The 26,158-nt window shown below is 41.1% G+C and overlaps 1 protein-coding gene across 1 annotated transcript in view; it reads left to right on the top strand.

The window, feature by feature from the left end:
• Positions 1 to 21,606: 21,606 nt before the first annotated feature.
• Abhd2 (abhydrolase domain containing 2, acylglycerol lipase) overlaps positions 21,607 to 26,158 on the top strand; it is a 100,854-nt gene continuing 96,302 nt past the window's right edge. The window contains exon 1 of the mRNA XM_026388103.2: positions 21,607 to 21,720. The gene's annotated coding sequence lies outside the window, so the exon portion shown is untranslated. The remainder of the gene's footprint in view (positions 21,721 to 26,158) is intronic.

Raw genomic sequence — 26,158 nt, 5'->3', positions numbered from 1 at the left:
CCTCCTCCAATCTCTGTTGCTATCATCACACGTGATTCTTCTTCCCTGTGATTCATGTCTCTGTGTTCAAATGTTCCTCTACCTTTACTTATAAAGACACCAGTTGTTGGATTTAGGGCCCACCCTGACCCAATATGACCTCATTGTAACTTGACAATTGAAATTCTAAATCAGATTACATTCACAGATACCAGAGGCTAAGTCTTGAATACACACACACACACACACACACACACACAAAACATTTATTTTTGTGGGATATGATTCAACACACTAACCTGGGCATCCCTGTCATCAGGTTTTTCTCCTGCCCTATCTTCTTCCTGGGACAGGAAGGAAAACTGCTCTCTGTTCAGACAAGCACATAGAAGTCGTAGGACATGTTACCTTAGTCAAATCCCAGCAGGAGAGCTGGACACAAATTGTGTGCTGAGGAAAATACCATTTCAGAGAAAAGAGACTCGTGGTGGCAAGGCCAAGTGAGTCGATGGCCAGGAGAGCAGGTGAGCCAGCCTGTGGAGAGGTAGTGCCCTTTGGTGTACTCAGTTGAGCCCCTGAGCACAGTGACATGGCTCAACTATGCTAGTTATCCCTTCTGCGGATGTTACACCCTTTGGACAATGTGGCTGGCTTTGTGTGAAGTCATTGTGCTTAGGGAATTTAGGATCCAAATAAACAAAGAGACAAAGGTTTTGAGATTTACTCTACATTTTGTAGGGTTGAGAACGGAGGTTTGAATTGACTGTGGTATTCACAGCACCTTGAGCCTATCACCTATCCCAATGTCACTCAGGGTGAATGCCCTTCACTTCCTCCTCTGGGCTCCAAGGGGTCAAACCTTGAAGTAAGGACCATGACATCACATTCTGGCACTTTGAAGATGATGGACAATTGTTTGATAAATGAAAGAAATTCTTCAAAAAATGAATGAATGAATGAGTGCATGAAAGAAATATTCAGTGGGATTCTCTACCCACAAATACTGAATAACCTTCCTTTTTTTTTCCTCAAAGACTGCAGCCCTAGACCTCAGGAACTTTTTCCTGTTATAATGGGTTTAGTGGGGTATTAAATGCATTTTTATTTATGATATTTTGACAATATTCTAGGTTTATCACAGCATAAGGAGCATCTGTGTGTGTTTGCATTTATGTAATTTAAGTTATCTGCATAATAAAATACCCCCAAACTTAGTGGCATAAAACAACCATCCATTGTGCTGGCTAATGGACTCTTGGACAGGAACTAGCAGAGGCAGATAGTCTCTGCTTCCTGATGTCTGGAACCTTAGCTGGAAAGACTTGAAAGCGGAGAGTGATTCATAGTGGGGGCTGCAGTCCTATGGAGGTGTCTTCACCCACATGTCTGATGGTTTGGCTAGAACCTCAACTGGGCTGTTAGCCCAAATATCTACTCGTGGTCTCCACATGTGGTCTCTCCATGTGGGCTAGTCTGGGCTTTCTCAAACTAGCTGGTAGCTGGGATCCAAGAGAAGATGTCCCAAGAAGACAAAGTGCAAGTGTCTTGACCATACTTGATTGGTCAAGACAATCATACAGTTTGTCTAGGTTCAAGGCATGGGGGAATGGGCATGTTTGTAGAACATGTAGACAGCAGGTATCACTGTATCTATTTCTGGAAGACACAACTGCCATGCTTTTTATTTAAATCATATCATTCATGAACAAAAGAATATAGAATATAATCCCAGAATATAATCCCAGCTACTCAGGAAGATGAAGCAGGAGAAACACAAATTTGAAGCCAACATCAGTAACTTAGTAAGATTCTGTCTAAAAAAAAAAAAAAAAAAAAAAAAAACCAGACAGGTCTGGGTATATAATTCAGTGGTAGAGCACTTGGCCTAACATGTGTGAAGTCCTGGATTCCATTCTCAGTACTGAGAAGAAGAAGAAGGAGGAGGAGGAGGAGGAGGAGGAGGAGGAAGAGGAGGAGGAGGAGGAGGAGGAGAGGAGGAGAAGAAATATGGCATGAATAATTTAGAGCTCTCCATTTGTATCTCCTTGACCCTCAAATGGAAGTAACTGCTCTCCTGACTTGTGTTATTCATGTCCTTGCTTTCTTTACAATATTACATATTTTTACCAATTTAATCCTAAATAATATATTGTTTAGCCTTGCATGTTTGCAAACTTTACAAAAATGGAATTATATAAAGGTATGTATGATTCCGTGGTTTTATTCATTTACTCTTGTATCAGGCAGCATAGTATGGTTATGCCCTAGTAATAAACATCACCAAGATCTTGGTGGCTTATAACTAAAATCTGGCATTTCTCACTCCATGTTATATGTATGTTGCAAGTTGACAGGAAGTCCAGTCTGGGATCCAGGCTGAAGGAGCTGTCCCTATCTGGTACAGTGAAGGACCATATGCTGTCTCTCCAAACTTCTGCTCAGAAGTAACCTGTCAGTTCTACTCATATTCTGTTGGCCAAAAAAAGTCACATGGCTAAGTCTAAGGTCTATGGGGTCACAAATATAAACTTCATATAGACAGGAACTCCAAAGAAAGTAGCAACAGGTATTTTGAATAATAACATAAACTATGACAGTATTCCCCCTTGGTCACAATTATTTGCTTCCCTAATACAACTTACAATATTCCCCAGGATGACAGATATTTGTTTCCCTCTCTTCTACAAAATAAATTCACGTCTTCTCATGAGGTGAGACAACTCAAATTCCCATGTAATTTCTACCATCAGACTTCAATTCAGGGTTCTTATGACAGTTCCTACCTCAGATGTGGAGATCTGGAGATCTGGAACTAAAAAGACATGTTAGTAGCCCTCCACACACTGAATGGACAATGGAAAAAGGGGAATAGGTAATTCCAAAGAATACACCATTTAGGATGGAAAGAATGGGAGACAGAGTAGTCACTGGTCAATGGAAATCTTGATCTTCCATTGGGCCGACATGGCAAGAGATACCTTATTCTGGGGATGGGAAATGCTTCTTGATCAGGTTTCAGTCCTGCTCCTGGGGGAAAGGGGTTCCTCAGGCTATTGTCCTTCATGTCTCTTGGCTCTGCCATCAGGGATGTCCTTCCATTTCTATTTTCCTCCTGAAGCCTCCTGGAGTCTGTGAGGTTTTTCCACTTGCCTTTTATAGTAGAATGCGTTATCACTCAAAATATCTATTGTCCCTTTCTATGGGAAATCCTCACGACTGGAGAACTGATTATAAGCACTCACGCTATTCATCTAGGCAAATTGTGTCCTATAACTGTTTGGCCGATGGAATCTGAATGTAAGTGTTGTGTGCCATGGGCCTAAGGTAGGGTGTCTCACACTTTAATGCATGTATGAAGCACCTCTGGATCTTTCCAAAATCAACTCTGATTCAGCAGATCTGGGGTAGGGCCTGAGGTTCTGCATTTCTAACATCCTGACATCAATACTACAAATTTATGGATCACACAGAGTAGCAAGACTACAGGGCAGTGGTTCTCAAATTTGGACCACCTGGAGAGACTTGTTCAAGCTTGGGCCTATCCCAGGCTTCCTGACTTGGTAGGCACACGTTTTTTTTTTGTTTGTTTGTTTGTTTTTTTTTAAGGTAGAAGGATTCCAGGTGTTTCTGATACTGCTAGGGGACCTCACTTTGAGAACCACAGTGCTAAGAGGGAAAGTATACACTTTGGAACCAGCAGAACTAAGTTAAATTCCATCTTAGCAAGAGAACCATCTTTGACAGTTTCTTTACATGGGTTCTCCACTCTGACTGTACATTAGAATCCCCAGAAGAACTTGCTGGGTGCTGTGGCACATGCCTCTAGAACCAGCTTCATGGAAGGCTGAGGCAGGAGGATCACAAATTCAAGACCAGCCAGGGCAACTTAGTGAGACCCTGTCTCAAAGTAAAAAATAAAAAGGGCTGGGGATGTAGCTCATGGTAGAGCACTTGCCTAACATGTGAAAGCCCCTGGGGTCAATCCTCCGTGCTGCCAAAAAGCAAACAAACCAAAAACCTCTCAGCAGACCTGGGTCTTTCATCTTACTCCCAACTTTTCTGATTTGAACACTGGCATCTTGATTTTGTTTTGTTTTGCTTTGCTTTTTATATCCCTAGTCCTTTTATAGGTTGTCAGAAATGCAGAACCTCATTATAGCCCAAGTTGGCTTTGAACTATTGGTCCTCCTGCCTTTACCTCCCTAGCCTCCGGAATTACAGGTATGCACCACTGAGCCTGGCCATGTTTGCTGTTTAACAAGTACCTAGGTAATTATAAGGTGTAGCCAGGTGGAAAACCCTGAAACACTTTGACCCAATCCTTCAGTGAAAATGTCTGAACATTAAAATATAAATGTCTTGGGGGCTGGGGTTGTGACTCCGCAGTAGGGAGTTGCCTAGCATGTGTGAAGCCCTGGGTTCAATCCTTGGCACCAAATAAAAATAAATAAAATAAAGATATTGTGTCCAACTACAACTAAAAAAATAAATATTAATAAAATAAAATAATTTTTTAATATTTATTTTTTAGCATGAGGCAGGCAAAGTGGCTACTATTACTACTCCACATTTTAAAAATTAATATTCAATATTTATACTTATTTATGGGGTATGGTATTATCATTTGTTATTATGTATATAATAACAAATCAGGGTAATAAACACTTTCATATTTTCAAATATGATCGTTTCTATGTGTTGGGAACTTCTACATTCTTTTGGAGGGAAATACTAGGGATCGAACCCAGGGATGTTCTACCTGTGAGCAACATCCCCCTAGCCCTTTTTATTTTTTATTTTGAAATAGGGTCTAAATTGCTGAGATTGGCTCAAATCTGTGATCTTCCTGCTTCAGCCTCCTGATAAGCTGGGAGTACAGGTGCACGTCATTGTGCCTGGAAAACTCAAACCCTTCTTCTCTAGTTTTTTGAAAAATATAATTAATAGTGTAGACTATAGTGACCCTACTGTGCTACAGATCACTGGAACAGCTCCTCACCAACTGTATTTTGGTACCATTAACCATCCTCTTTCTACCCTATCCCTTCCCCTTACTAGCCTCTAGTGACCTCTATACCACTTCCCACTACTATGTGCTCAACTCTTTTAGCTTCCGCAAATAAGTGAAAACATGCAGTATTTGTCTTTCTGTGTTTAATTAATTTCCCGTAACATAAGGTCTTCCAGGCTCATCATATTGCCACAGATGACAAGATGACATTCTTTTCTAATCCATTGTGTGTAGGCATGCATGTATGTGTGTACCTACATATATCACATTTTTAAATTGATTCATCCATCACAGACATCTCAGTCTATTCCATATGTTGACTACTGTGAATAATACTGCAGTGAACACGGAAGCATGTATCTCTTTGATATAATTTCACTTCCTTTGGGTATATAACCAGTAGAGGGATTTCCAGGTCATAGGAAATCCTCATTTTATTTCCTGTTTCTAGAGGACCTCCATACTATTTCCCATAATGGCAATACTAATGGGCATTCCCAACAGTACATGAGTGTTCCCTTCTCTCCACATCCTTGCCAGCATTTATTTTTTTGTCTGTTCAATAACAGCTATTCTAACAGGAGTGAGTACTATAGCTCTGCCTTCCATCTTAAAGGAAGGGTTGCCTATCCTTGCCTTCCATCTTAGAAGAAGGGTTGTCCCTAGGCCTGTACAAGGCTCATTTGCCCCCACCCTTCAAAAAGAAAAAGATTTAGCCTCCTTTACCATTCTACTTCTGGATCATTCTCTCTCCTCACCAGTATCTTAAGTCTGTTTCCCACGGGCTTCTCTTGTCTTTTAAAGTACCCTGAGTCCCCCGCTCCGCATCACTCACCCTGTTTCCATGCTGTCTCCTGCCTCTGCTCACTGAGAATATTTCCCAAACAAGTGGCCTACAACTGTGCCAATTCCCAGGTTTTCCAAAGAAAAAGCCTCTTCCCTTGACCCTGATCCTAAGCTTCACTAGGTAGAAGCTAAAGATTGTCTAGGATGTTTGAATGGCTAAACCCAAAAGTTCTTCTCAGTAATTATCTCCAATTCAATTGAACAGACCTGTTTTAGTGCCTAGCATCACTGGGTACAAAGATGAATCATTCACCATTCTTGACACCAATGGGTAGAGTTCAGGAACAAATATTATATAAACGAGTCAGTACTGTTGATAAGATAGGAACTATGATGTAAAGTGTGGATTATGTGGTTCTCACCCATGGCAGTCAGCCTTAGCACAGGGCCTCCCATATGAATAATTTTCAAATGAACAAATGAATTAAAGATAGGATGAATGTGTGAATGGCACAGGAAGATAAAGAAAGGCTTTTTAGATGGGGTGACCTTGTAGCAGAGTCCTGAAGGATGAGTAGGCTTTTCCAGGCAGAGGAGTGTGTGGGTAGGTCAGTATTCCAGATGGAGTCAAAGGTATGGGAAGAAGAGACAGCATGGCACATTCCAGAAATGTTGATAATCTAACTGGCTGATGTGGAGGCTGTGAAGGGGAAGGGGAGGAGGGGAGGTAGGAGAAGGCAGGCAGAGAGGAGGCAGAGGTACAAAGAGATGTTGAGGAATCTCTTGAACCTCTAATAAGAGTCGGGATATTATCATTTGGGCAATGGAAGGTTATTCATGGGTTTTAACAAGGGAATCCACTGATCAAGATAGCATTTTGGGCCAGGACTGTGGCTCAGTGGTAGAGTGCTTGCCTAGCAGGTGTGAGGCACTGGGTTCCATCCCTGGCACCACATAAAAATAAAATAAAATAAATAAAGGTATTGTGTCCATCTACAACTAAAAAAATTAAAAAAGAAAAAAAGATTGCATTTTATAAAGAGGATAGAACTGCTTGGGGAGAGGGTATGGGGGAGAAGAGCAGAGGGCTGAGAACAGAACCCAGGGCTGAAGAGTCAGCCACAGGAAGAGGAGCTCACAAAGTTGGGAGGGGAACCCCAGGGGTGCCTTGCAGGCAGGTGGGCCTGGCCACCAGCATCTCAGCCCACCAATAAGTAAAGTAAGTGGGACTGAAAACCAATCCTGGATGTGACAGTAAGAGGGTCTGGAGACCTTTGCCACTCCAGTGGAGCATTGGGGGCCGGATAAAAACACAGCAGTGGACGCTGCAAGCCTCAGCCCTCCCCGACACATTCCCTCCGTCCTCGAGCCTGTGGTTCATGTGTCTGCTCCCTTCTCTGTCTCTCTCAAAGGAAAATCAAATTTTAAAAACATCAAGCCACAGGAATCCACTCCTTTGGCCACTCACTGAAGGTTACTTTTCTCTTCCTCCTATTTTCATTTTTTAAAAAAAATTCTTCTTGTTTAACAAAATGTTCAAACACATGCACTACCAACCAGTAATATAATGAAACCCAGGTAACCATCATACGCTTTTGTGTGTGTGTGTGTGTGTAGGGATTGAACCTGGGGCACTTCGCTACTGTGTTATATCCCAAGTCTTTTTGAGACAGGATCTCACTAAGTTGCTCAGGGCCCTGTTAAATTGCAGAGGATGGTCTTTAACTTGCAATCCTCCTGCTTCAGCCTTCTGAGCCACTGGGATTACAGGTGCCAAGCACCATCATACATTTTTTTTTTTTAATGTTTATACTTTTAACACACACCTGCAATCCCAGCTGCTCAGGAGGCTGAGGTAGGAGGATTGCAAAGTCAAAGCCAGCCTCAGCAAAAGTGAGGCACTAAGCAACTCAGTGAGACCCTATCTCTAAATAAAATACAAAAAATAGGGCTCAGTGTCAAGTGCCCTGAATTCAATCCCTGGTACCCCCCCAAAATATATATATATGTGTGTACCTTTATTTATTTATTTTTATGTGGTGCTGAGAATCAAACCCATTGCCTCATACATGCAAGAAAAGTGTTCTACCTAACACTAAGCTACAACTCCAGCCCCATCATACACTTTTAACAATGGCCAACTCGTGGTCAATTTTTTTTTCCCCAGTACTGGAATTGAAACAATGAGTGCTCTATCACTGAGCTATATATACCCCAGCACTTTTTTTTCTTTTTCGTTTTTTTTTTTTTTTTTTTAGACAATGTGTCACTAAGTTGTTGAGATTGGCCTAAAACCTGAAATCCTCCTGCCTCAGCCTCCTGAATTGCTGGGATTATAGGCACTTGCCACTGTGCCCAACTCCTGTTGCCTCTTTTTGAACTTTATATAAATAGAACCATACAACATGGGTTCTTTTGTGACTGGCTTATTTGGCTCAACATATTGTCCAGGTTGTGCTTACAGCAATGGTTTGTTCTCAATGCTGTATAATATTCCATTAAATATGAATATACCACAATTTGTTTATCCATTCTAGTATTAATGAACACTTGGCTGTTTTCAGGCTTAGGCTATTACATATGGTACTATTTTAAAAAAATATTTATTTTTCAGTTGTAGTTGGACACAACACCTCCATTTTATTTATTTTTATGTAGTGCTGAGGATGGAAACCAGGGCCTCACACTTGCTAGGCAAGCGCTCTACCGTACTTATTATGAGCGCTCTATACAGTACTTTTATGAATATTGTTGTTCATGGATTTCTTTGGGCATATACTTAGGAATGAGAGTTATGCATGCTTGCAGTTGCCTAAGTTTTATTCTTGACTTTACTACATACCACTTGTGTGAGCCCATTATGTTCCTTGTCTAGCCTTAATTTCTTGATCTGTAAAATGAGGTCAATAATACCCACCCTCTAGGGTTATACTGAGAATTTCATGAAGCTCTTTGAACAGTGCTTGGCTCTTAGTGAGGATTTGATAATGATTAGCTATGATTATTCTTCTCCTTACCTTTCTTGTGATCACTTCTCAATCTCCTTCACAGTTTTCCTCCCCCTGCCTCCTAAATGTTCTGTTCTTCAAAGTTCAAGTTATCCTAGCATACTTCCCCCATCCCTCTCTCTAACTTATCTACTCCCATAATGTCCACTGTCTTATACATGGATGATTTTGAAGAGTGTTACATGAAAAACTATGATTCCAAATCTCTGGGTCTATAAGCATCACCAATCCAGTCTTTCTGGTGAGGATGCACTATTTGCTCTTTCCTAGAATTGGTGTATTTCCATAATCTCACAAACTCCCAACCAGACTTGTGTTTCTCTTTCTTGGAATTTTTTTGGGACCACAATGGAATCATCTCTGACCCTTCCTTCTCCCTGGTACCATATCGAATCTGCAGGCAAGTTCATTTGAATCTCCCTACGCTTGAATCATTCTCTTCTTCATGTTCCTTTTTGTGACATCGTCTCGTTCAGTCCTCAATCACTTTATACCTAGACTAATCTAATGACCTGTTTGCCCTCCTTCCTGGCCCACAGCTAATTTAATCTGAACACTGCCTCCAGAGGAACCTTACCACATGCTGCTGCATGATAAATAATCCTGACAGGGCATATGACTTCTGGAATGGGGACATGAGGAACTAACCCTGTGAATTCTCTCCCTATAGAAACAACAACCACAACTGGTGAAAATTGTTTGAAAATCAAAATCACAGCAATTAAAAAACCTCTGGAAATTGTCCTAAGGGCATATAGCAAATTAATAATTTTTTCTTCAAGAAAATCTACTACATTTCAGGAAGAACACTGAGATAGTTGCTGACTTTTGAACCACAAACCATTTCCTTTTTCCCACTGTATTCCAGACAGTTGAGGCCAAGAATACAGCCTACCTTTGGCCCCAGTTCTCCTTGAGGAGAGGCAGTCTGCCCTCCAGGTCCAGGTCTCAAAAGCTCTACCCCAGAGAAGATTGGCTAGCCGGTCTGAGGCTCCCTTCCTACACTTAGCCCCCACTTGTAGGTAGAAGCTCTATTTCAGGCTAAGAATATTGGAGCCTTAATCACTCTGGCCCCTGCTTGCTCATGGGGCAGAGAGTCTATTCTGGGAGAGGCCGGCTAAGATAACCCTGAGCTACTCCCCCTATCCAACACCCTCCTCATTAGGCAAGACTGTCACTCTGAGATAAGAGGGCCATTGTCCCTGCTAGGTTCCTCCAAGCTCTAGAACAGTATGCAGAAGTTTTGCCCAGGGGGAGAATATAGCCATTAAGAACAGGGTTCCAGAGCTATCATAAGAGCAGATGAACAGGGCTGGGGTTGTGGCAGAGCAACTTGCCTTGTACAGGTGAGGCACTGGGTTCAATCCTTAGCACCACATAAAAAAATCAATAAATGAAATAACTAAAAAAATAAAAATAAAAAAGAACATATGAACATTGTTCCAAAGTTATCAAGAAAACACTTTATTTGGAACACAAAGTGGGGAAGTTCAAGTGTAAGGGTGCTCTCAAAAGCAATGGAGATTTTATTGGGAAGTAAATAAGAGGAATTTGGGAGCTCCGTTAGAGCAATGAGCTAAACTGTAGACCAGTGTATCAGAGAGAACCAGGAAAGAGTCAGTTCAGAAAAGCCTTCTGGGATTGGAAGAAGCCTCAAAGACTGATCTGAAAGACTACCCCTGTAAAGGAGCCAAATTGAATTGAACAAGCCTGAAGCAATTGATATCCCAGGACGTTATCAAAAATCAGCTGGCAATTGATGGAGGCTGACAGGATGTGATACCACAGCAGGCCAACAGCTTAATAGAGAGGTTAGGTAGGGAGGTGAAGAGAGCCCTTTGAAGACCAGTGACATTCCAAGGTGACTGTGTATGTCATGCCCATGGCTGCACCCTCTGAGGGGTGGCAGGAGAATCCATGCACTATGGAGAAATAGTCCAGTCAAGTCACCATATGAATAAAAAAGCAAATGCAATGGCAACAAACCCCAGAGGGGGAAGTAATCAAGATCCAAAGTTGCTATCCTCTATTACCTAAAGTATCCATTTTGAACAAAAAAAAATCATGGCCCTTACAAAGAAATAGGGTTGTGTGATCTATACACAAGGAAAAAACCAGGCATCAGAATGAATGTCTTTGAGAGTTCCCAGATGTCTGACTTAGAAAAGACTTCAAGGCAATTGTTATAAATATTTTCAAAGAACTAAAGAAACTATGCTTAAAGAAGTGAAGGAAAGCAGGGTATGAGGGTGCTTACATATAATCCCAGCAACTCGGGAGGCTGAGGGAGGAGGATCCCAAGTTTAGGACCAGTCTTGGCAACTTAGTGAGACCCTGATTCAAAATAAAAACAAAAAAAGGCTGGAAATATAGGTCTGTGGTAGACTACCCCTGGGTTCAATCCCCAGTACCACAAAAGGAAAGAAGGAAGAAAGTCAGGCACGCAGGCAATATCTCACTAAATAGAGAATATCAGCAAAGAGATAAAAAAAAATATATTGGTGGTGGTGGGGAACAACCAGTGAAAATCCTGGAATCAAAAAAGTACAATAACTAAAATGAAGAATTCTTTAGAAGACTCACAAGAGTCAAAACAACCCCGAAAAAGAATAAAGTTGAAGGATTGAGGGCTGGGGTTGTGGCTCAGATGTAGATAGCTCACCTCGCATGCATGAGGCACTGGGTTTCATCCTCAACTCCACATAAAAATAAAATAAAGGCATTGTGTCCACCTATAACTAAAAAATAAATGTTTTCAAAAAAGTTGAAGGGTTGACACTTCCCAATTTTAAAACTTATTACAAAATTATAGTAATCCAGACAATGCATAAGGATAGACATATAGATCAGTGGAATCGAATTGAGAGTCCAGAAAGAAACCCTTGTATCTCAGGTCAACTGATTTTTGACAAGACTGCTATTCAATGGGAAGAATAGTTTTTTCAACAAATGGTACTGGGACAACTGAATACTCATAGGCAAAAGAATGAAGTTGGACAATTCCCTCACACCATACACAAAAATTAACTTAAAAATGGATTGTAAATCTAGATGTAAGGGCTAAAACTATAAAAGTCTTAGAAGAAAATACATAAAACACATCTCTATGATCTTGGGTTGGGCAGAGAATTCTTCTGACATCAAAAGCATAAGCAAGAGTAGACACATCGGGCTTCATCCCATTTCAAAACCTCTGTATTTCAAAGGATTTCATTGAGAATATGAAACGACAACTCACAGAATAAGATATAATATTCATATATCATATATTTGATAAAGGATGTGTATCTAGAATAATATAAAGAACTCTTATAATTCGTGTAATAAAAAGGAAAATGATATATTCTACAGTGGAGATGGACCTTGAAAACCTGATGTTGAATGAAAGAAGATAATTATAAAGATCACACAGCACATTATTCCATTTATATGACATGTCCAGAATAGCCAAATTTTTATCGACAGAAAGTAGTCTTAATGATTGCTGGGGTGGATGAGGGGATGTTGCAGAAAAATAGGGAGTAATTGCTAATGGGCAAGAAGATTCTTTTTAGGATAGTAAAGATGTCCTAAAATTGATTGTAATTATGGTTGCATACTCTGTGAATACTCTATAAACCATTGAATTGTATACTTTGGGTGAATTGCATGGTATATGTATTATATCTCAATGAAGCATTAAAAATAATCATGATAAAAACAGTGACTATCACTTATAGAACACTTACTATAGAGTGAGCATTGTATTAAAATATTTCACATGCATTATTTCACTTTTCAGCATTATGAAAGAGGCACTATTATTTCTGTGTTATCCATGAAGAAACTAAGACTCCTTAAAGCCTTAGATCATTTGATTATAAAAATACAACTAATAAATACCACAGTCTAGATTGATCAGATAGAATTCAGATGGATCCTTTGCTTCTAAAGTGCATGTTCTTCAGTTGTTTCACATGCATTAGAAGAAGATAAATCTAATTCCTTTCAATTTATTTAGTGGACATTATTAACTATCTGTAACAAGGTAGGCCTTGTGTTTCCACAGAGGATGAAGATTAAGAAAAAAATTTACCTTTTTTTTTTTTTTGGATACTGGGGATTGAATCCAGAGGTGCTTTACCCCCAAGCCACATTCCCAGACAGGGTCTCACTAAGTTGATGAGGGCCTCGATAAATTGCAATCCTCCTGCCTCAGGCTCCTGAGTTGCTGGGATGACAGGCATGCATCACTGTGTCCAGCAAAATTTACCCACTTAACCACTTATAAATTTGCAACTCATTGGTATTAAGTACATTACATTGATGTGCAACCACTACCACCAGTCATCTTCAGAACTTCTTCATCTTCCAAAACTGAAAATCTATACCCATTAATCACTAGCTCCCCATTACCTCTTTCTTCTAGTCCTATTCTATCTACTTTCTGTCTCTGAATTTGACTATTCTGGGTACCTCACAGAAGTGGAATCATACAGTCTTTGTCCTTTAATGATTGGTTTATTTCACTTAGCATGATGTTCTCAAGGATCACCTAACAGTCTGAATAATATTCCATTACATGTATATACCACATTTTACTAATCCATTACCCAATGAATAGACATTTGGGTTGTCTCCTTCTTTTCCCAATTATGAATAATCCCAATGAACTTTGGTATACCACTATCTATTCAAATCAAATTTAACTTTTTAGGTGCCATGAATGCATTGTGGATGGTGTAAGAGATGATTTTAGGGTAGCATATGGAAGAATATTTTAAAATTTAATAGTTAGGACATGATTTAGTGTAATTAGAATAATTACAATCAACACACCAAGCCTGCAATATCACAGATATTGCTTCAATCCACAGGGTTTCTCAATCTCAACATTATTGACAAGTGAGGCCAGGAAATTCTGTGTTGTGAGGTGCTGCACCCTAGGATGGTTAACAGCATCCCCTGTCTACACACTGGATGCCAACAGCTCCTCTCCACTTGTGACAACCAAAAATGTCTGCAGACATGATATTTTAAAAATATTTTTAGTCATTGATGGACCTTTATTTATTTTTATGTGGTGCTGAGAATAGAACCCAGTGCCTCACATATGCTAGGCAAGCACTCTACCACTGAGCCCCAACTCCAGCCCTCTCCAGACGTTATTAAATGTTATTTTAGCAGACCCAAAAGGGTCTACAAAGAAACTACTAGAGCTAATAAATGAATTCAGCAAAGTGGCAGGATATAAAATCAACACGCATAAATCAAAGGCATTCCTGCATATCAGCGACAAATCTTCTGAAATGGAAATGAGGACAACCACTCCATTCACAATATCCTCAAAAAAAAAAAATACTTGGGAATCAACCTAACAAAAGAGGTGAAAGATTTATACAATGAAAACTAAAGAACCCTAAAGAGAGAAATAGAAGAAGATCTTAGAAGATGGAAAAATATACCCTGTTCATGGATAGGCAGAACTAACATCATCAAAATGGCGATATTACCAAAAGTTCTCTATAGGTTTTGATTTTGCCAATCAAAATCCCAATGGCATTTCTTGTAGAAATAGATAAAGCAATCATGAAATTCATATGAAAAAAATAAAAGACCCAGAATAGCAAAAGCAATTCTAAGCAGGAAGAGTGAATCAGGTGGTATAGCGATACCAGACTTCAAACTATACTACAGAGCAATAGTAACAAAAACAGCATGGTACTGGTACCAAAACAGGCAGGTGGACCAATGGTACAGAATAGAGGACACAGAGACCAATCCACAAAATTACAACTATCTTATATTTGACAAAGTGGCTAAAAGCATGCAATGGAGAAAGGATAGCATCTTCAACAAATGGTGCTGGGAAAACTGGAAATCCATATGCAACAAAATGAATCTGAATCCCTTTCTCTCGCCATGCACAAAAGTTAACTCAAAATGGATTAAGGAGCTTGATATCAAAACAGAGACTCTGTGTCTGATAGAAGAAAAAGTTGGCTCCATTCTACATACTGTGGGGTCGGGCTCCAAATTCCTTAATAGGACACCCATAGCACAAGAGTTAAAAACAAGAATCAACAAATGGGACTTAACTCAAACTAAAAAGTTTTTTCTCAGCAAGAGAAACAATAAGAGAGGTAAATAGGGAGCCTACATCCTGGGAACAAATTTTTACTCCTCACACTTCAGCTAGAGCCCTAATATCCAGAGTATACAAAGAACTCAAAAAATTAAACAATAAGAAAACAAATAACCCAATCAATAAATGGGCCAAGGACCTGAACAGACACTTCTCAGAGGAGGACATACAATCAATCAACAAGTACATGAAAAAATGCTCACCATCTCTAGCAGTCAGAGAAATGCAAATCAAAACCACCTAAGATACTATCTCACTCCAGTAAAATTGGCAGCCATTATGAAGTCAAACAACAACAAGTGCTGGCGAGGATGTGAGGAAAAGGGTACACTTGTACATTGCTGGTGGGACTGCAAATTGATGCGGCCAATTTGGAAAGCAGTATGGAGATTCCTTGGAAAGCTGGGAATGGAACCACCATTTGACCCAGCTATTCCCCTTCTCGGACTATTCCCTAAAGACCTTAAAAGAGCGTACTATAGGGATACTGCTACATCAATGTTCATAGCAGCACAATTCACAATAGCTAGACTGTGGAACCAACCTAGATGCCCTTCAATAGATGAATGGATAAAAAAATGTGGCATTTATACATAATGGAGTGTTACTCTGCACTAAAAAATGACAAAATCATGGCATTTGCAGAGAAATGGATGGCACTAGAGCAGATTATACTAAGTGAAGCTAGCCAATCCCTAAAAAACAAATGCCAAATGTCTTCTTTGATATAAGAAGAGCAACTAAGAACAGAGCAGGGAGGAAGAGCATGAGAAGAAGATTAACATTAAACAGGGACGAGAGGTGGGAGGGAAAGGGAGAGAGAAGGGAAATTGCATGGAAATGGAAGGAGACCCTCATTGTTATACAAAATTACATGTAAGAGGAAGTGAGGGGAAAGGGAACAAAACAAGGGAGAGAAATGAATTACAGTAGATGGGATAGAGAGAGAAGATGGGAGGGGAGGGGAGGGGAGGGGGGATAGTAGAGGATAGGAAAGGCAGCAGAACACATCAGACACTAGTATGGCAGTATGTAAAACAGTGGATGTGTAACCGATGTGATCTGCAATCTGTATACGGGGTAAAAATGGGAGTTCATAACCCACTTGAATCAAATGTATGAAATATGATATGTCAAGAACTATGTAATGTTTTGAACAACTAATAATAATAATAAAAATGTTATCTTAAGGGACAAAATTGGCCCCCATTGAGAACCACTAATTTAGAATGAGACTGAAGAAGGTATTCCATTTTAAAAGTGAGTCAATTTAAGGAAATTGTTAGGTAAGTCATAGAGGAGGAAGTACAAGACAGTCAAAATTATGAGCAGGGTTATGAATACCCCTGGAGTTTGGGATCCATGCTCTGCACTGTGCTAGGATATCCAAATATCAAGTGATTGAGATGAGGCCACTAGGATGAAGCATTAACTGGCCTCTGCCATTGGTCCCTTCCACCTGTTCATCATGCCTACTGATTTTTCACTTTGGCTCTGCTTGGGACAAACGATCTTGTATTCTTCCAGTAAGAGGTCTCTGTTCCGGGAATGCCACCACCCCACCCAAATTTAGCCCCATGGACCTTCAAGCACCAGCTCAAGTCCTCATGAATCCAAATCAGAAGAAATTGTTCTCTCCTGTGAATAACGATTGATGACCTGACTATACTGTATTGCTTACTCCTCGTTCATTTAAGCTCTCGAATCTTCAAGTATTTCCTCTTTGTCTTATACTCCCACCTATGCAAGGATGGGACTTTATTTTATGGTTTTGTCTAGCTTTCTAGTACTATATGTCTTGCTCTTTAAAAATATTTATTACCTTGTTAATTTAAATGTAAGGTAAAACAATATGAGTCTCTAAAAGGATATAAACAGCTTTAAAACAGCTCAATAACATGAATTTATGCAGGAAAGGGTATGTGACGTACTTATTTGACACACAAGTTTTATTGACTCTTTTGGAATTGATAATATGAAGAAGTCAATTTTTATTGCTGTAATTAAGGATGACATCAAGAAGAACAATGCATGATGACTAAGAAGTCACCTTTAGCCAAGCATTTGTCTCACTCTGTATCTGATTATAAGATTGGAACACCTTTCTACGTGTGTGTGTGTGTGTGTGTGTGTGTGTGTGTTTCATTTTCAGTGTTGGGTCCTATGTATATAAGTATAAGAATCATCATAAAAATTTATCATTCAAATTGGGAGGATTTTGAGGATTATCCCAGTAGGGTGCACTATTAAAATTTTGCCAGAATGGTCCTTTTCATTATTTTATTATAGATAACCTCACATATAAGTTTAAGGAAGCTGCCCAAACCATAGACAAGGTTGTTTTCATCATTATTTTCACTGAGCAGCTGGAAGGTTTTCCCAAGTACAAAAGGAGCCAAACCCCTGAATTTCATCATAGTTTGTCCTCACAGAACTACTGCAAAACAGGATTTAAAATTTCTAAATAAACTTAATCTTCATTATCAAATGAAATCTATCCAGGAGACCTGAGCACAGGGCATTCTGAACCCACTGCTTGGACTGCCCACAAGCAATACTGGATGTGAATAGATTCCTCAGTCTGAGTCATGTTGGGCATCAGGGGAATCCAGGCAGGCCACTGGGGCTGTCGCTTTCAACATTTTGTCAGCCTTATTCATTTCCATTTCCTTCACCACAATTTTGTTGATGAGGTCTAAACTCAAAACCTTAACCCAATCTTTTGAACTGTTTTTTTTTTTTTTTTAATAGAGATAATACGAAAGAAAATTGCTTCTTACCAGTAGTAGCTTTTGCTAGTTTTAAAACATCCTGCATATGTTGGGGTAGGGTGTATATAAGAACTCTCTGTCCTTTGCTCAGTTTTGCTATAAACCTAAAACGTCAAAAAATAAAGTTACTTATTTATAATCTCATGATCACCACTTCTGAGGGATAAAACTTAGAAATGGGTCAACACCTTAGAGACAGGTCTTGTTTTGCAGTGCTGGGAATGGAACCCAGTGCCTTGCACGTGCTAGGCAAGTGCTCTACCACTGAGCCACATCCCTAGTCCTGTGGAAGGTTCTTAGTGTGGGTTCCTATCATAACTACATTTATTAAGAATTAACCCTATGGAAGGCATTGTTTGATGCACTTAACATCTACCTACTCATTTGCTTATTCATAGGACCCCATGAAGGTAGCAAGTTTCTGTCATCTGCATTTTATTGAAGAAAGCAGAGCACTGAGAGAGACTGTACCTGCCCACGGCCTCAAGGTTAAGGAGGGCAGAACAAGGATATGAGCCTCAGTAGTAGAGAGGTTCCAAAGCTGATGTTCTCAACAATTCCCTGAGGGCAAAGAATAACTAACAAACCAAGTGAATTGCTGGTTTTGCCAGAAGAGAATAAACAGAGCATATTATCTGTCCTGGCCACGGCTCCCTGCTGTCTCCCAGGGTAATTTGAGGACTTTCTCAGGTTAGGAAATTTTGCTGAGAGTCTCCTCCCCACCCCACCCCCCATTGAATTAGTGCCAGTTCTACTTCAATAAAGTCCTGGAGCTCCAGCCAACCCAGAATGTGAGTAGGAGCTCGCCTTCTCTCTTCTCTTTATAACAAGGCACTCTCATGCTTTTGGAAATTTACTTTACAGCCATGACACAATATCTGGCTTTCTCAGGCCAAGGCTCACCAAATCTTCAATCTGATAGACTAATAAACATGAAGGCAAAAATAAGGCCATACTGTCTCTTAAATGGCTTCCCACAGAAATGTTTTGTAGAGAGCCAGGTGTAGTGATGCATGCCTGTATTCCCCGGGACTAAGGAGGCTGAGGCAGAAGGATCATAAGTTCCAGGCCAGCCTTAGCAACTTAGTGATTCCCTAAGCAACTTAGTAAGACCCTGTCTCAAAATTTTAAAAAAAGGGCTGAGCATGTGACTCAGTGGTAGAGCACTCCTGGGTTTGATCCCCAATACAAGAAAGAAAGAAAGATGCTTTGTAAAATGAAATATTGTGATTAAACAGAATATGGCAAGAGTCACAGAACAGGGGAGGAAACAGAAATCAGAAGCAAATATGAAAACAGTTATGTGTAGGAAATAATAATATATCATTCTTTAAGCCACCAGAATTGCAGTGAAGACACACATGTACTTTCACTCTCCTTCTTCTGCCTGACCTCAGTTTGTAGCTCTTGTTGAGCTTCAGAGACACAACTATGGTTTTCAATTCCTGAACTAGACATCCCTTCTAGAACTCTTGGCTAAACCTATGTTCCTGAGATGGGAGGAAAAATCCATTTGCACAATGGTGAGCCCATCTGCAATTCACTCCAAACAGCTGTTTTGTGTGGCTCTGAATCAAGCTGGAGAAATCATCCCTGATTTCAAGAACCATTTCATGCTTTTCAGGGCCTAACAGGACATCTCAGTCTTCCTTAGCAAACATAGGCAGGAACAAACCTGCACTGGACCTGGCCTGTTACCTAACAGCTCTTTCCTGGTTCTTAGGGACAAGAACCAGGAAACTGTGGATCAGAACCAAGCATGCCCATGCATGCATACACATAGACATCTCTGACTAGTAATAAATCTATTTTTAAATTATTTTAAAAATTTTTCATTGACAAAAAATTGTATATATTTATAACACGACATTTTTTTAATATTTATTTTTTAGTTCTCGGTGGACACAACATCTTTGTTTTGTATGTGGTGCTGAGGATAGAACCCAGGCTGCACGCATGCCAGGCAAGCACGCTACCACTTGAGCCAAATCCCCAACCCATAACACAACATTTTGATATATGTAAACATTGTGGAATGTCATCAAACTAGATAACACATGCATTGATTGCTTCACATACTTACCTGGTGACAAACCTAAAGATCTTTTCTGGAAGTCTAAATTGTTTTAACACCAAGAGTCAAGAGCTTAGAGTGGGTGGGGAGGGGTCCCTCACTAAAATTCTTTGCTACAAAAGCCTGGGTTTGTCTTTCCCAAGATGAAAGAGAACATAGGAAAATAAATGAATGTTGAGATGAAAATTCATTTTAGGTCATATGACAATTGGATTAAAGATATAACAACAAGCCAAGCATGGTGGTACATGCCTGTAATCCCAGAGACTAGGGAGGCTGAGGCAGGAGAATGGAAAGTTCCAGGTTACCTCAGCAACTCAGTGAGACCCTAAGCAACTTGTGAGATCCTATCTCAAAATAGAAAAATAAAAAGGGCTGTGAAGTGCCTCTGAGTCAATCAACAGTACAAAACAAAACAAAAAATTTAAAAAAAATCAATGGCAAAGGATTCTTTCTCCTCCTTAACTCTAAAGTATCATGGGTATGGGTTCTTTCAAAGGTGAACACAAAGGATCTGGGGCTAAATTCAGCCTGAAGAGACTATTTCTGTCCATACTCTTAGATGTCCACACCTTCAGAATGGGGAATGGGCTTCAGGAGTATCTGATAAATGTATTTCCTGCAGTGATTTTTGATCCAGAACTGAGTAGCCTCTGAAGGATTTTATTTGGTCACAATTCACAAAACTTGATCCAGCCTGGTTCCTTGTCACAATCCTGAAATATACCGAAAAAAATTAGCATTGCTTCAAATACTACTTCATTTTATTGGCTACATGGCTCCTCCCATTGCATCCCCTGCTCCTTCTCTTTCAGCCCCACTGTGCCTTGGTAGTATGTCCCTGTCTGCCCCACAGGAATTACATTTCAAGTCTCTCAAGTGTTCTATTCTTAGTAAAGCACATGTATTGCAAAAGCAGTTTCAGGCTCATAGAATTTTAGAACTGGGCCTACTTCCATAGACGGATGGGGTGAGTGGGTAAAGAATCAGTCCTGATGAATGCCTAGGCACTGTTAATGTTTACCAGAGTTAGTTAATCCTCTCCTCAACTACTAGTGCTACCTCTAGTTGCCAAATGAGGAATCAGGGAGAAAACAAGTGACTTTGCCCAAGCCCACATCTCCAATTCTAAGGTCTGACCTTAAAGGCTACATTCTTCCAGGAGGCCTCCTACTGGCAAGGGGCTGGTTAAGATCTAAAAGGATAACTGAGTCCATCTGGCCCCTCAGATTCTTGTCCCCATCCCCTTTCCCCAGAGGTCTCTGCCTCCACATCCTTTCATGTCCTTCTGGCTGGGCTACTCATTACTTTCTCTCCTCTCTCTTGCGTTATTATCCCAAATGTCGACCCCTGTGTTCTGGGCTGGCTACAGGTGCTTCAGTGGGTCTGCTTGGGCCCACCAGAACCCTGTAGCTTAGCTACCAGCCGACCTTTCTCCGCCCATCCTCAGATGACACCTGACCTTACCCAGCCTCCCAAACCAGCTTGCGGTCACAATCACCCCCTCTCTTCACCCCACCCTAATCAACATCAAACAGCGCCGGTCTCGTAGCTTGAGCGCCCTTTTCCAAGCCCCCTCCGGGCGGGCCTTATCCAATAGCGTCTTGGCCCACGGGCCAAAGACGTCAAAAGTAACCAATAGTTAAAGAGCTCTCCAATAAGGACCCCCGCCTCCATTCTGAGAAGCAGCTCTACTAACCAATGGGCTGCCAATCAGGTGCAATGGATGCGTTAGGCAAGCAGAGTAACAGCTGATCTACCCAATGAATAGGCGGGCTCCTGTAGCTGGGGGCGTGGCAGAGGCGGTAGTCAGGGGCGTGGCGGCAGTTGCTTGGGCGGGGCCGGTAGCGGCGGGAGCAGCACTGGCCAGGGGTTCCGGCTGCGTTTCCATGAGCGCAGCTGGCAGCGGCGGAGCTGCGGGAGCCGGACTGGGGACGAGCTGGGCCACTGTAGTCAACGTCGCGCAGGTAAAGCCTTAACCTAGCGAGCTCCGCGGAGCCAGGATCGCGCCCTGGTGCCGTCGCGCCAACATCCCGGGCCTCGCGGTTACCAGCGTGGCTCGGCCCTTAGTAGCGCAGCCTGCGCGCCCCGGATCCTCGGGGATCCTCGCGGTCTTGTCACCTGGCGCCTCCGGGGTCCCGCCATCTGTCATTGAGGGGGGTCCCCAGGGTCGGCTCGCCCAGTGGCGGAGACAGCCAGGACCACGGAGGGATACGCCTTCCGGAAGGTCCTTTGTCCCCTCCTGCTCGGAGAACCGAGGCTGGAGACAACTCCGACCGCGGCCTCCTGGCTGCCGTCCCATCGATGCGCACTTTTGGGGCCTGAGAGGTCTGGAGAGGTATTTGCCGGTCCACACTTGATGAAGAAGGTCCAGGATCCAAACCTGGAAGGAAAGGATTGAGGGTCCTGTTTACAGCCGAGGATATTCGAGGGGGACTCTGCATTTGGGTGATCTGGGGGCGCACCCAATACCAAAGGGTTCAAGTTCTAGAGAGGCAGTTTTTGACCCACTTGGAGGTATACTTATGGAGCTCGGCCCCACGCGGGTCTCTGTTCTAGGCGCTTAATGGGTTTTCCCCATAACGAGAGCTGTCCAGCAGCGCTGGAGGCAGCCTGCCAGACCAGGCAACCAGCGCCTCGACCTTGGAAGTGTCCAGGCAGAGGCCGGATGACAGCCACCTGTCAGGGATGCTTAGGAAGGACTCCCAAGGGAGCATTGCATGATCCATCTGTAAGGACTCTCTCCATCCACAGATGCACTATGGCTGACATTTAATGCCTAGATTGAGGATACTTATGGGGGACCAGTAGGTTCAAAGTGGGTGTTGAATTTACCCATAATGAATTTTGAGGTTTCAGCTCTTGAGAGTTGGTATAAGCAAACAGAATGGATTATATGAAAAGATTTACCAAAATATAAATAACCAAATGGTTTACTTCTCTACTATGAAATTCCTTAATTTGAACTATTATGGATTTAGTCTTTCTAATTCCTCTCTCTTGATTGTTCCACCTCCAAATGTCAGTTTCACTTGCATTCCAGTAACCAAATCCAGAGGCAGCTTCCAGAACAGGCTTAGGAGAGGACCTGAGATTGCAGTCTAGCAGGGTTAATATGATCTGTGCCCAGAGCTTTTCATGGACCATTTGGTTATAACCATATTAAGCAGAGTCTAAAAGAGAAACCATTTATTTTGCTCCTTTACTACCTTCTGTCATTTGCCTGAATAGAGAGGACATAATCATCTGAAGGTCAGGAGGCAGAGGAACAATCTTATAAAACTTGCTGCCTGCTTGAGAATGAATTTGGTTGAATAGCCAAGCAAAAAACACACTAGTCCACATACTGCTGATTACCAGCATGAACTTGATGGAGCTCATCTAATTCAGTCTCCTCAATGTGCTGATGAGGAAACTGAGACCTGTGACAATCACCAGGTTGACTGGTCATCAGAGAGCCATGACTAAGGGTTGATTTATAGACCTAAGATCTAGCCAGTGCATGACTTGCATTTCATTCCTAGCCTAGTTCTTTCATTCTCAAGTTTCTAGGAGAGACCAGGGAGATTAGGAGCACAGACCTGGTGGCTGAGTGCCTGGGTTTGAATCTTAGCTTTGCCTCTTAGTAGCTGTGTGACTTGGGGTAAGTTCCTTAACCTCTCTATGTCTGTCCCCTCACTTATGACACAAGAAAATAATGTTGTTTAGGTTAGAAGATTGTTTTAAGAAGTGCATGATTTATATTGGATGCATTTAGAACAGTGCCTGGCACACAGTAGCTTCTATAGATTTGCTAAATAGAATGTTTTGATGTCCCTTTGTACAATTTTTCTTCGTATCTACCACCCAATATTTTCTATCAGGAGCTAATTCCAACCCACCCCACCACTTATTTTTTTAACATATTCCAAATTTCATTTTATCATAGTCATGTGCAGGGATTTCCAAGTACCATTGCATTTTTATCTTACGTGTTTTTCTTTCATTGACTCAGATAATTCAGTTTCTCTCTTGTAATTACACTCTTCTTAGATGCCAAGTCTTTTTTATCTTTAAAGGGGGTGGGAGGGAATCTGTCAAAGTGGCAAAGTCCCTAATGATGCCAATCTCCATGGAGTCCTTTCACGTATAGAGTCCCTCTGTTCAACCTTCTTCTCTTACTGTTGGTATGATGCAGCTTGATTATAAATGGCTGAACATTTCTAGATTAAGATTTCATGAACCACTGTATTAAGTGCTTTTCGGAAGTTCAGGGATCGAGTGTCAAATGCATTTAAGCAAGTTCCTTAGTCATTTGAGTAGGGGGAGCAGCAGCAGTACCCGCATGACCTGGCAGAGACAGAAGTATGAGATGGATTCTTGCTGGTAATGTAGCTTGTTCACTGATTTATCTGCATTTTTCCTGTTCTTTTCAAGGACTTGATATTAACCAGAGGGCAAATTCAATCTATGGTCTTTTCCCTCTTGTTTCAGCCCTTTTTACTTTCATTTTCTTTCCCCTCTGTGTTCTTCATGATTTTGACAGTTTACCAGCTCATTTCTTTTTTAATGGAAAGATGTCTATCACCTTGGGTTTTTTTTAATATTTATTTTTTTAGTTTTAGGGGGACAAATGTCTTTATTTTACTTTATGTGGTGCTGAGGATCGAACCCATTGCCTCTCACATGCTAGGTGAGTGCTCTGCCAACTGAGCCACAACCCAGCCCACTGTCAACTTGTTTTTTAATTTTTTTTCTCTTCTCTGTTTTGACCTGTTTTCTCAACTGAACCCAATACAACTACTGTCCATTGATTAGCACTTTCTTTTGTGTTATTTCTCTGGAGCTTTGGTAATCTAGCACTTGGCCATTTCATTTCTTTCTATCTTGCTCTTTCCTCAGCACATTGTAGTGGAAGGGCTTCTTGTTCACCATTTTCCTTGCTTCATTCACTATTACCTTTCTCTTATTGATCTCTGGCAGGCCCACATACCCTACAGTGGGTTCCCACCACCCTTGCCAGAGATCCTTCCTGCCCAGAACACAGCACAATTTCCTATGGAAGACAGGAAGAGTCTGTCTTAGTTTTTGGCCTAAAATCCTACTGTGTGAAAAGCCCTGGCAACAGAGACACTTCCAATATAATGGAATTCCTTGTGGCAGAATTTCTGCTTACAATATTCTGATTTTATTGGATAGTGGATTTTGAACCTTCCTTGATGAGTTTAAGGATATAGATGACATGGGACATGAGGTGCTCTAGCATTCCTGTTTCATGTTGGGCTGAACTGTCCCCAGGAACAGAGCACTGGAAGTACAGAGTCTCTTGATGTGGTTTGTTGTTAGAATTTTACAGCAGCTTTTCATGGTTCAGCATTTTTTGATCAGTGCATGATTAAGGCCATTTTTAACCTCTGTGCTTTCATTTTGTTGTTGTCGTCGTCGTTTGTTTGTTTTCTGGTGGTGCTAGGGATCCAACCTAAGGCCTCATGCATGCTGGACAAGCACTCTACCACTGAGCCACATTCTAAGCCCCCATTTCTATATTAATAGTCTATAGATGCTGACATTATTTCCCTTAAGGATCATTTGTGCATCTGTGCATGTGAGCTTTTGTTGTCTTGGTTTGGGGATTAAATCTTTTCTGTTTATAAAATGGCTGCTGTGGACAGATGAGGAGCCCTGCTGTTACACTTGGACCCATTCTCTGTTCTTTTGAGTAGTTAAGTAGTTAGAACATGGATGGCCTTGGGTTTGCCAGGTTTCTGATTTTCTTTTGTTTTCAAGTAGCAGTTCATTAAGTTCAACAAGTTGAGCATCTGCTGTGTGCCAGGAACACAATTAACCAGATTAACAGCAGTATTTGCTTTGTTGAAAAAAGATTATTTTGTTCTTAAATTGATTTTATTTTAAATTTAAAACTATTTTTAATGTTTTTAATTCAAAATAGGTATGTGAGGAAAGAAAATATTTGAAAGGCACAAAAAGTTGTATAGTAAATATGTCTCGGTCCACTCTGATCCCTGCCACCTGGTTTCTGTCTTCAGAGGCAACCGATGTTACTAATTTCTTCATCCTCCAGAGGTAGTCCATGCACATCTAATATATTTTATATATCTAGTGCAAGTTCACCGTGAACGTTCTGTGCACCCCATCCTTTTTAGGCAAGTGGTGGTGCACTATATGCATACTATTTAGATCCCTGCTTTTATTCACTCAATATTTCTTGGCTATATTAAAAGAGCTTCCACATCGCTTTTTTTAATGAAGGCTGTTTATTTGCGATATCTTGTTTTCTGCTTCTGAGGATGTTGAGAAATCAGCCTTATTTTGGCTGCAGCTTCATATGGAGATTTTAAAGCATTGTGTGGTGGATTGGGGACAAATATTTTTCTTCTCTATGTTTCATAGCCCTAAACCTGAGAA

This window comes from Urocitellus parryii, chromosome 6 (assembly GCF_045843805.1).
Source record: "Urocitellus parryii isolate mUroPar1 chromosome 6, mUroPar1.hap1, whole genome shotgun sequence".
Classification (NCBI taxonomy): domain Eukaryota; kingdom Metazoa; phylum Chordata; class Mammalia; order Rodentia; family Sciuridae; genus Urocitellus; species Urocitellus parryii.
Note: the sequence above shows the minus strand (reverse complement) of the source record. Positions and strands in the feature narration are given on the sequence as shown.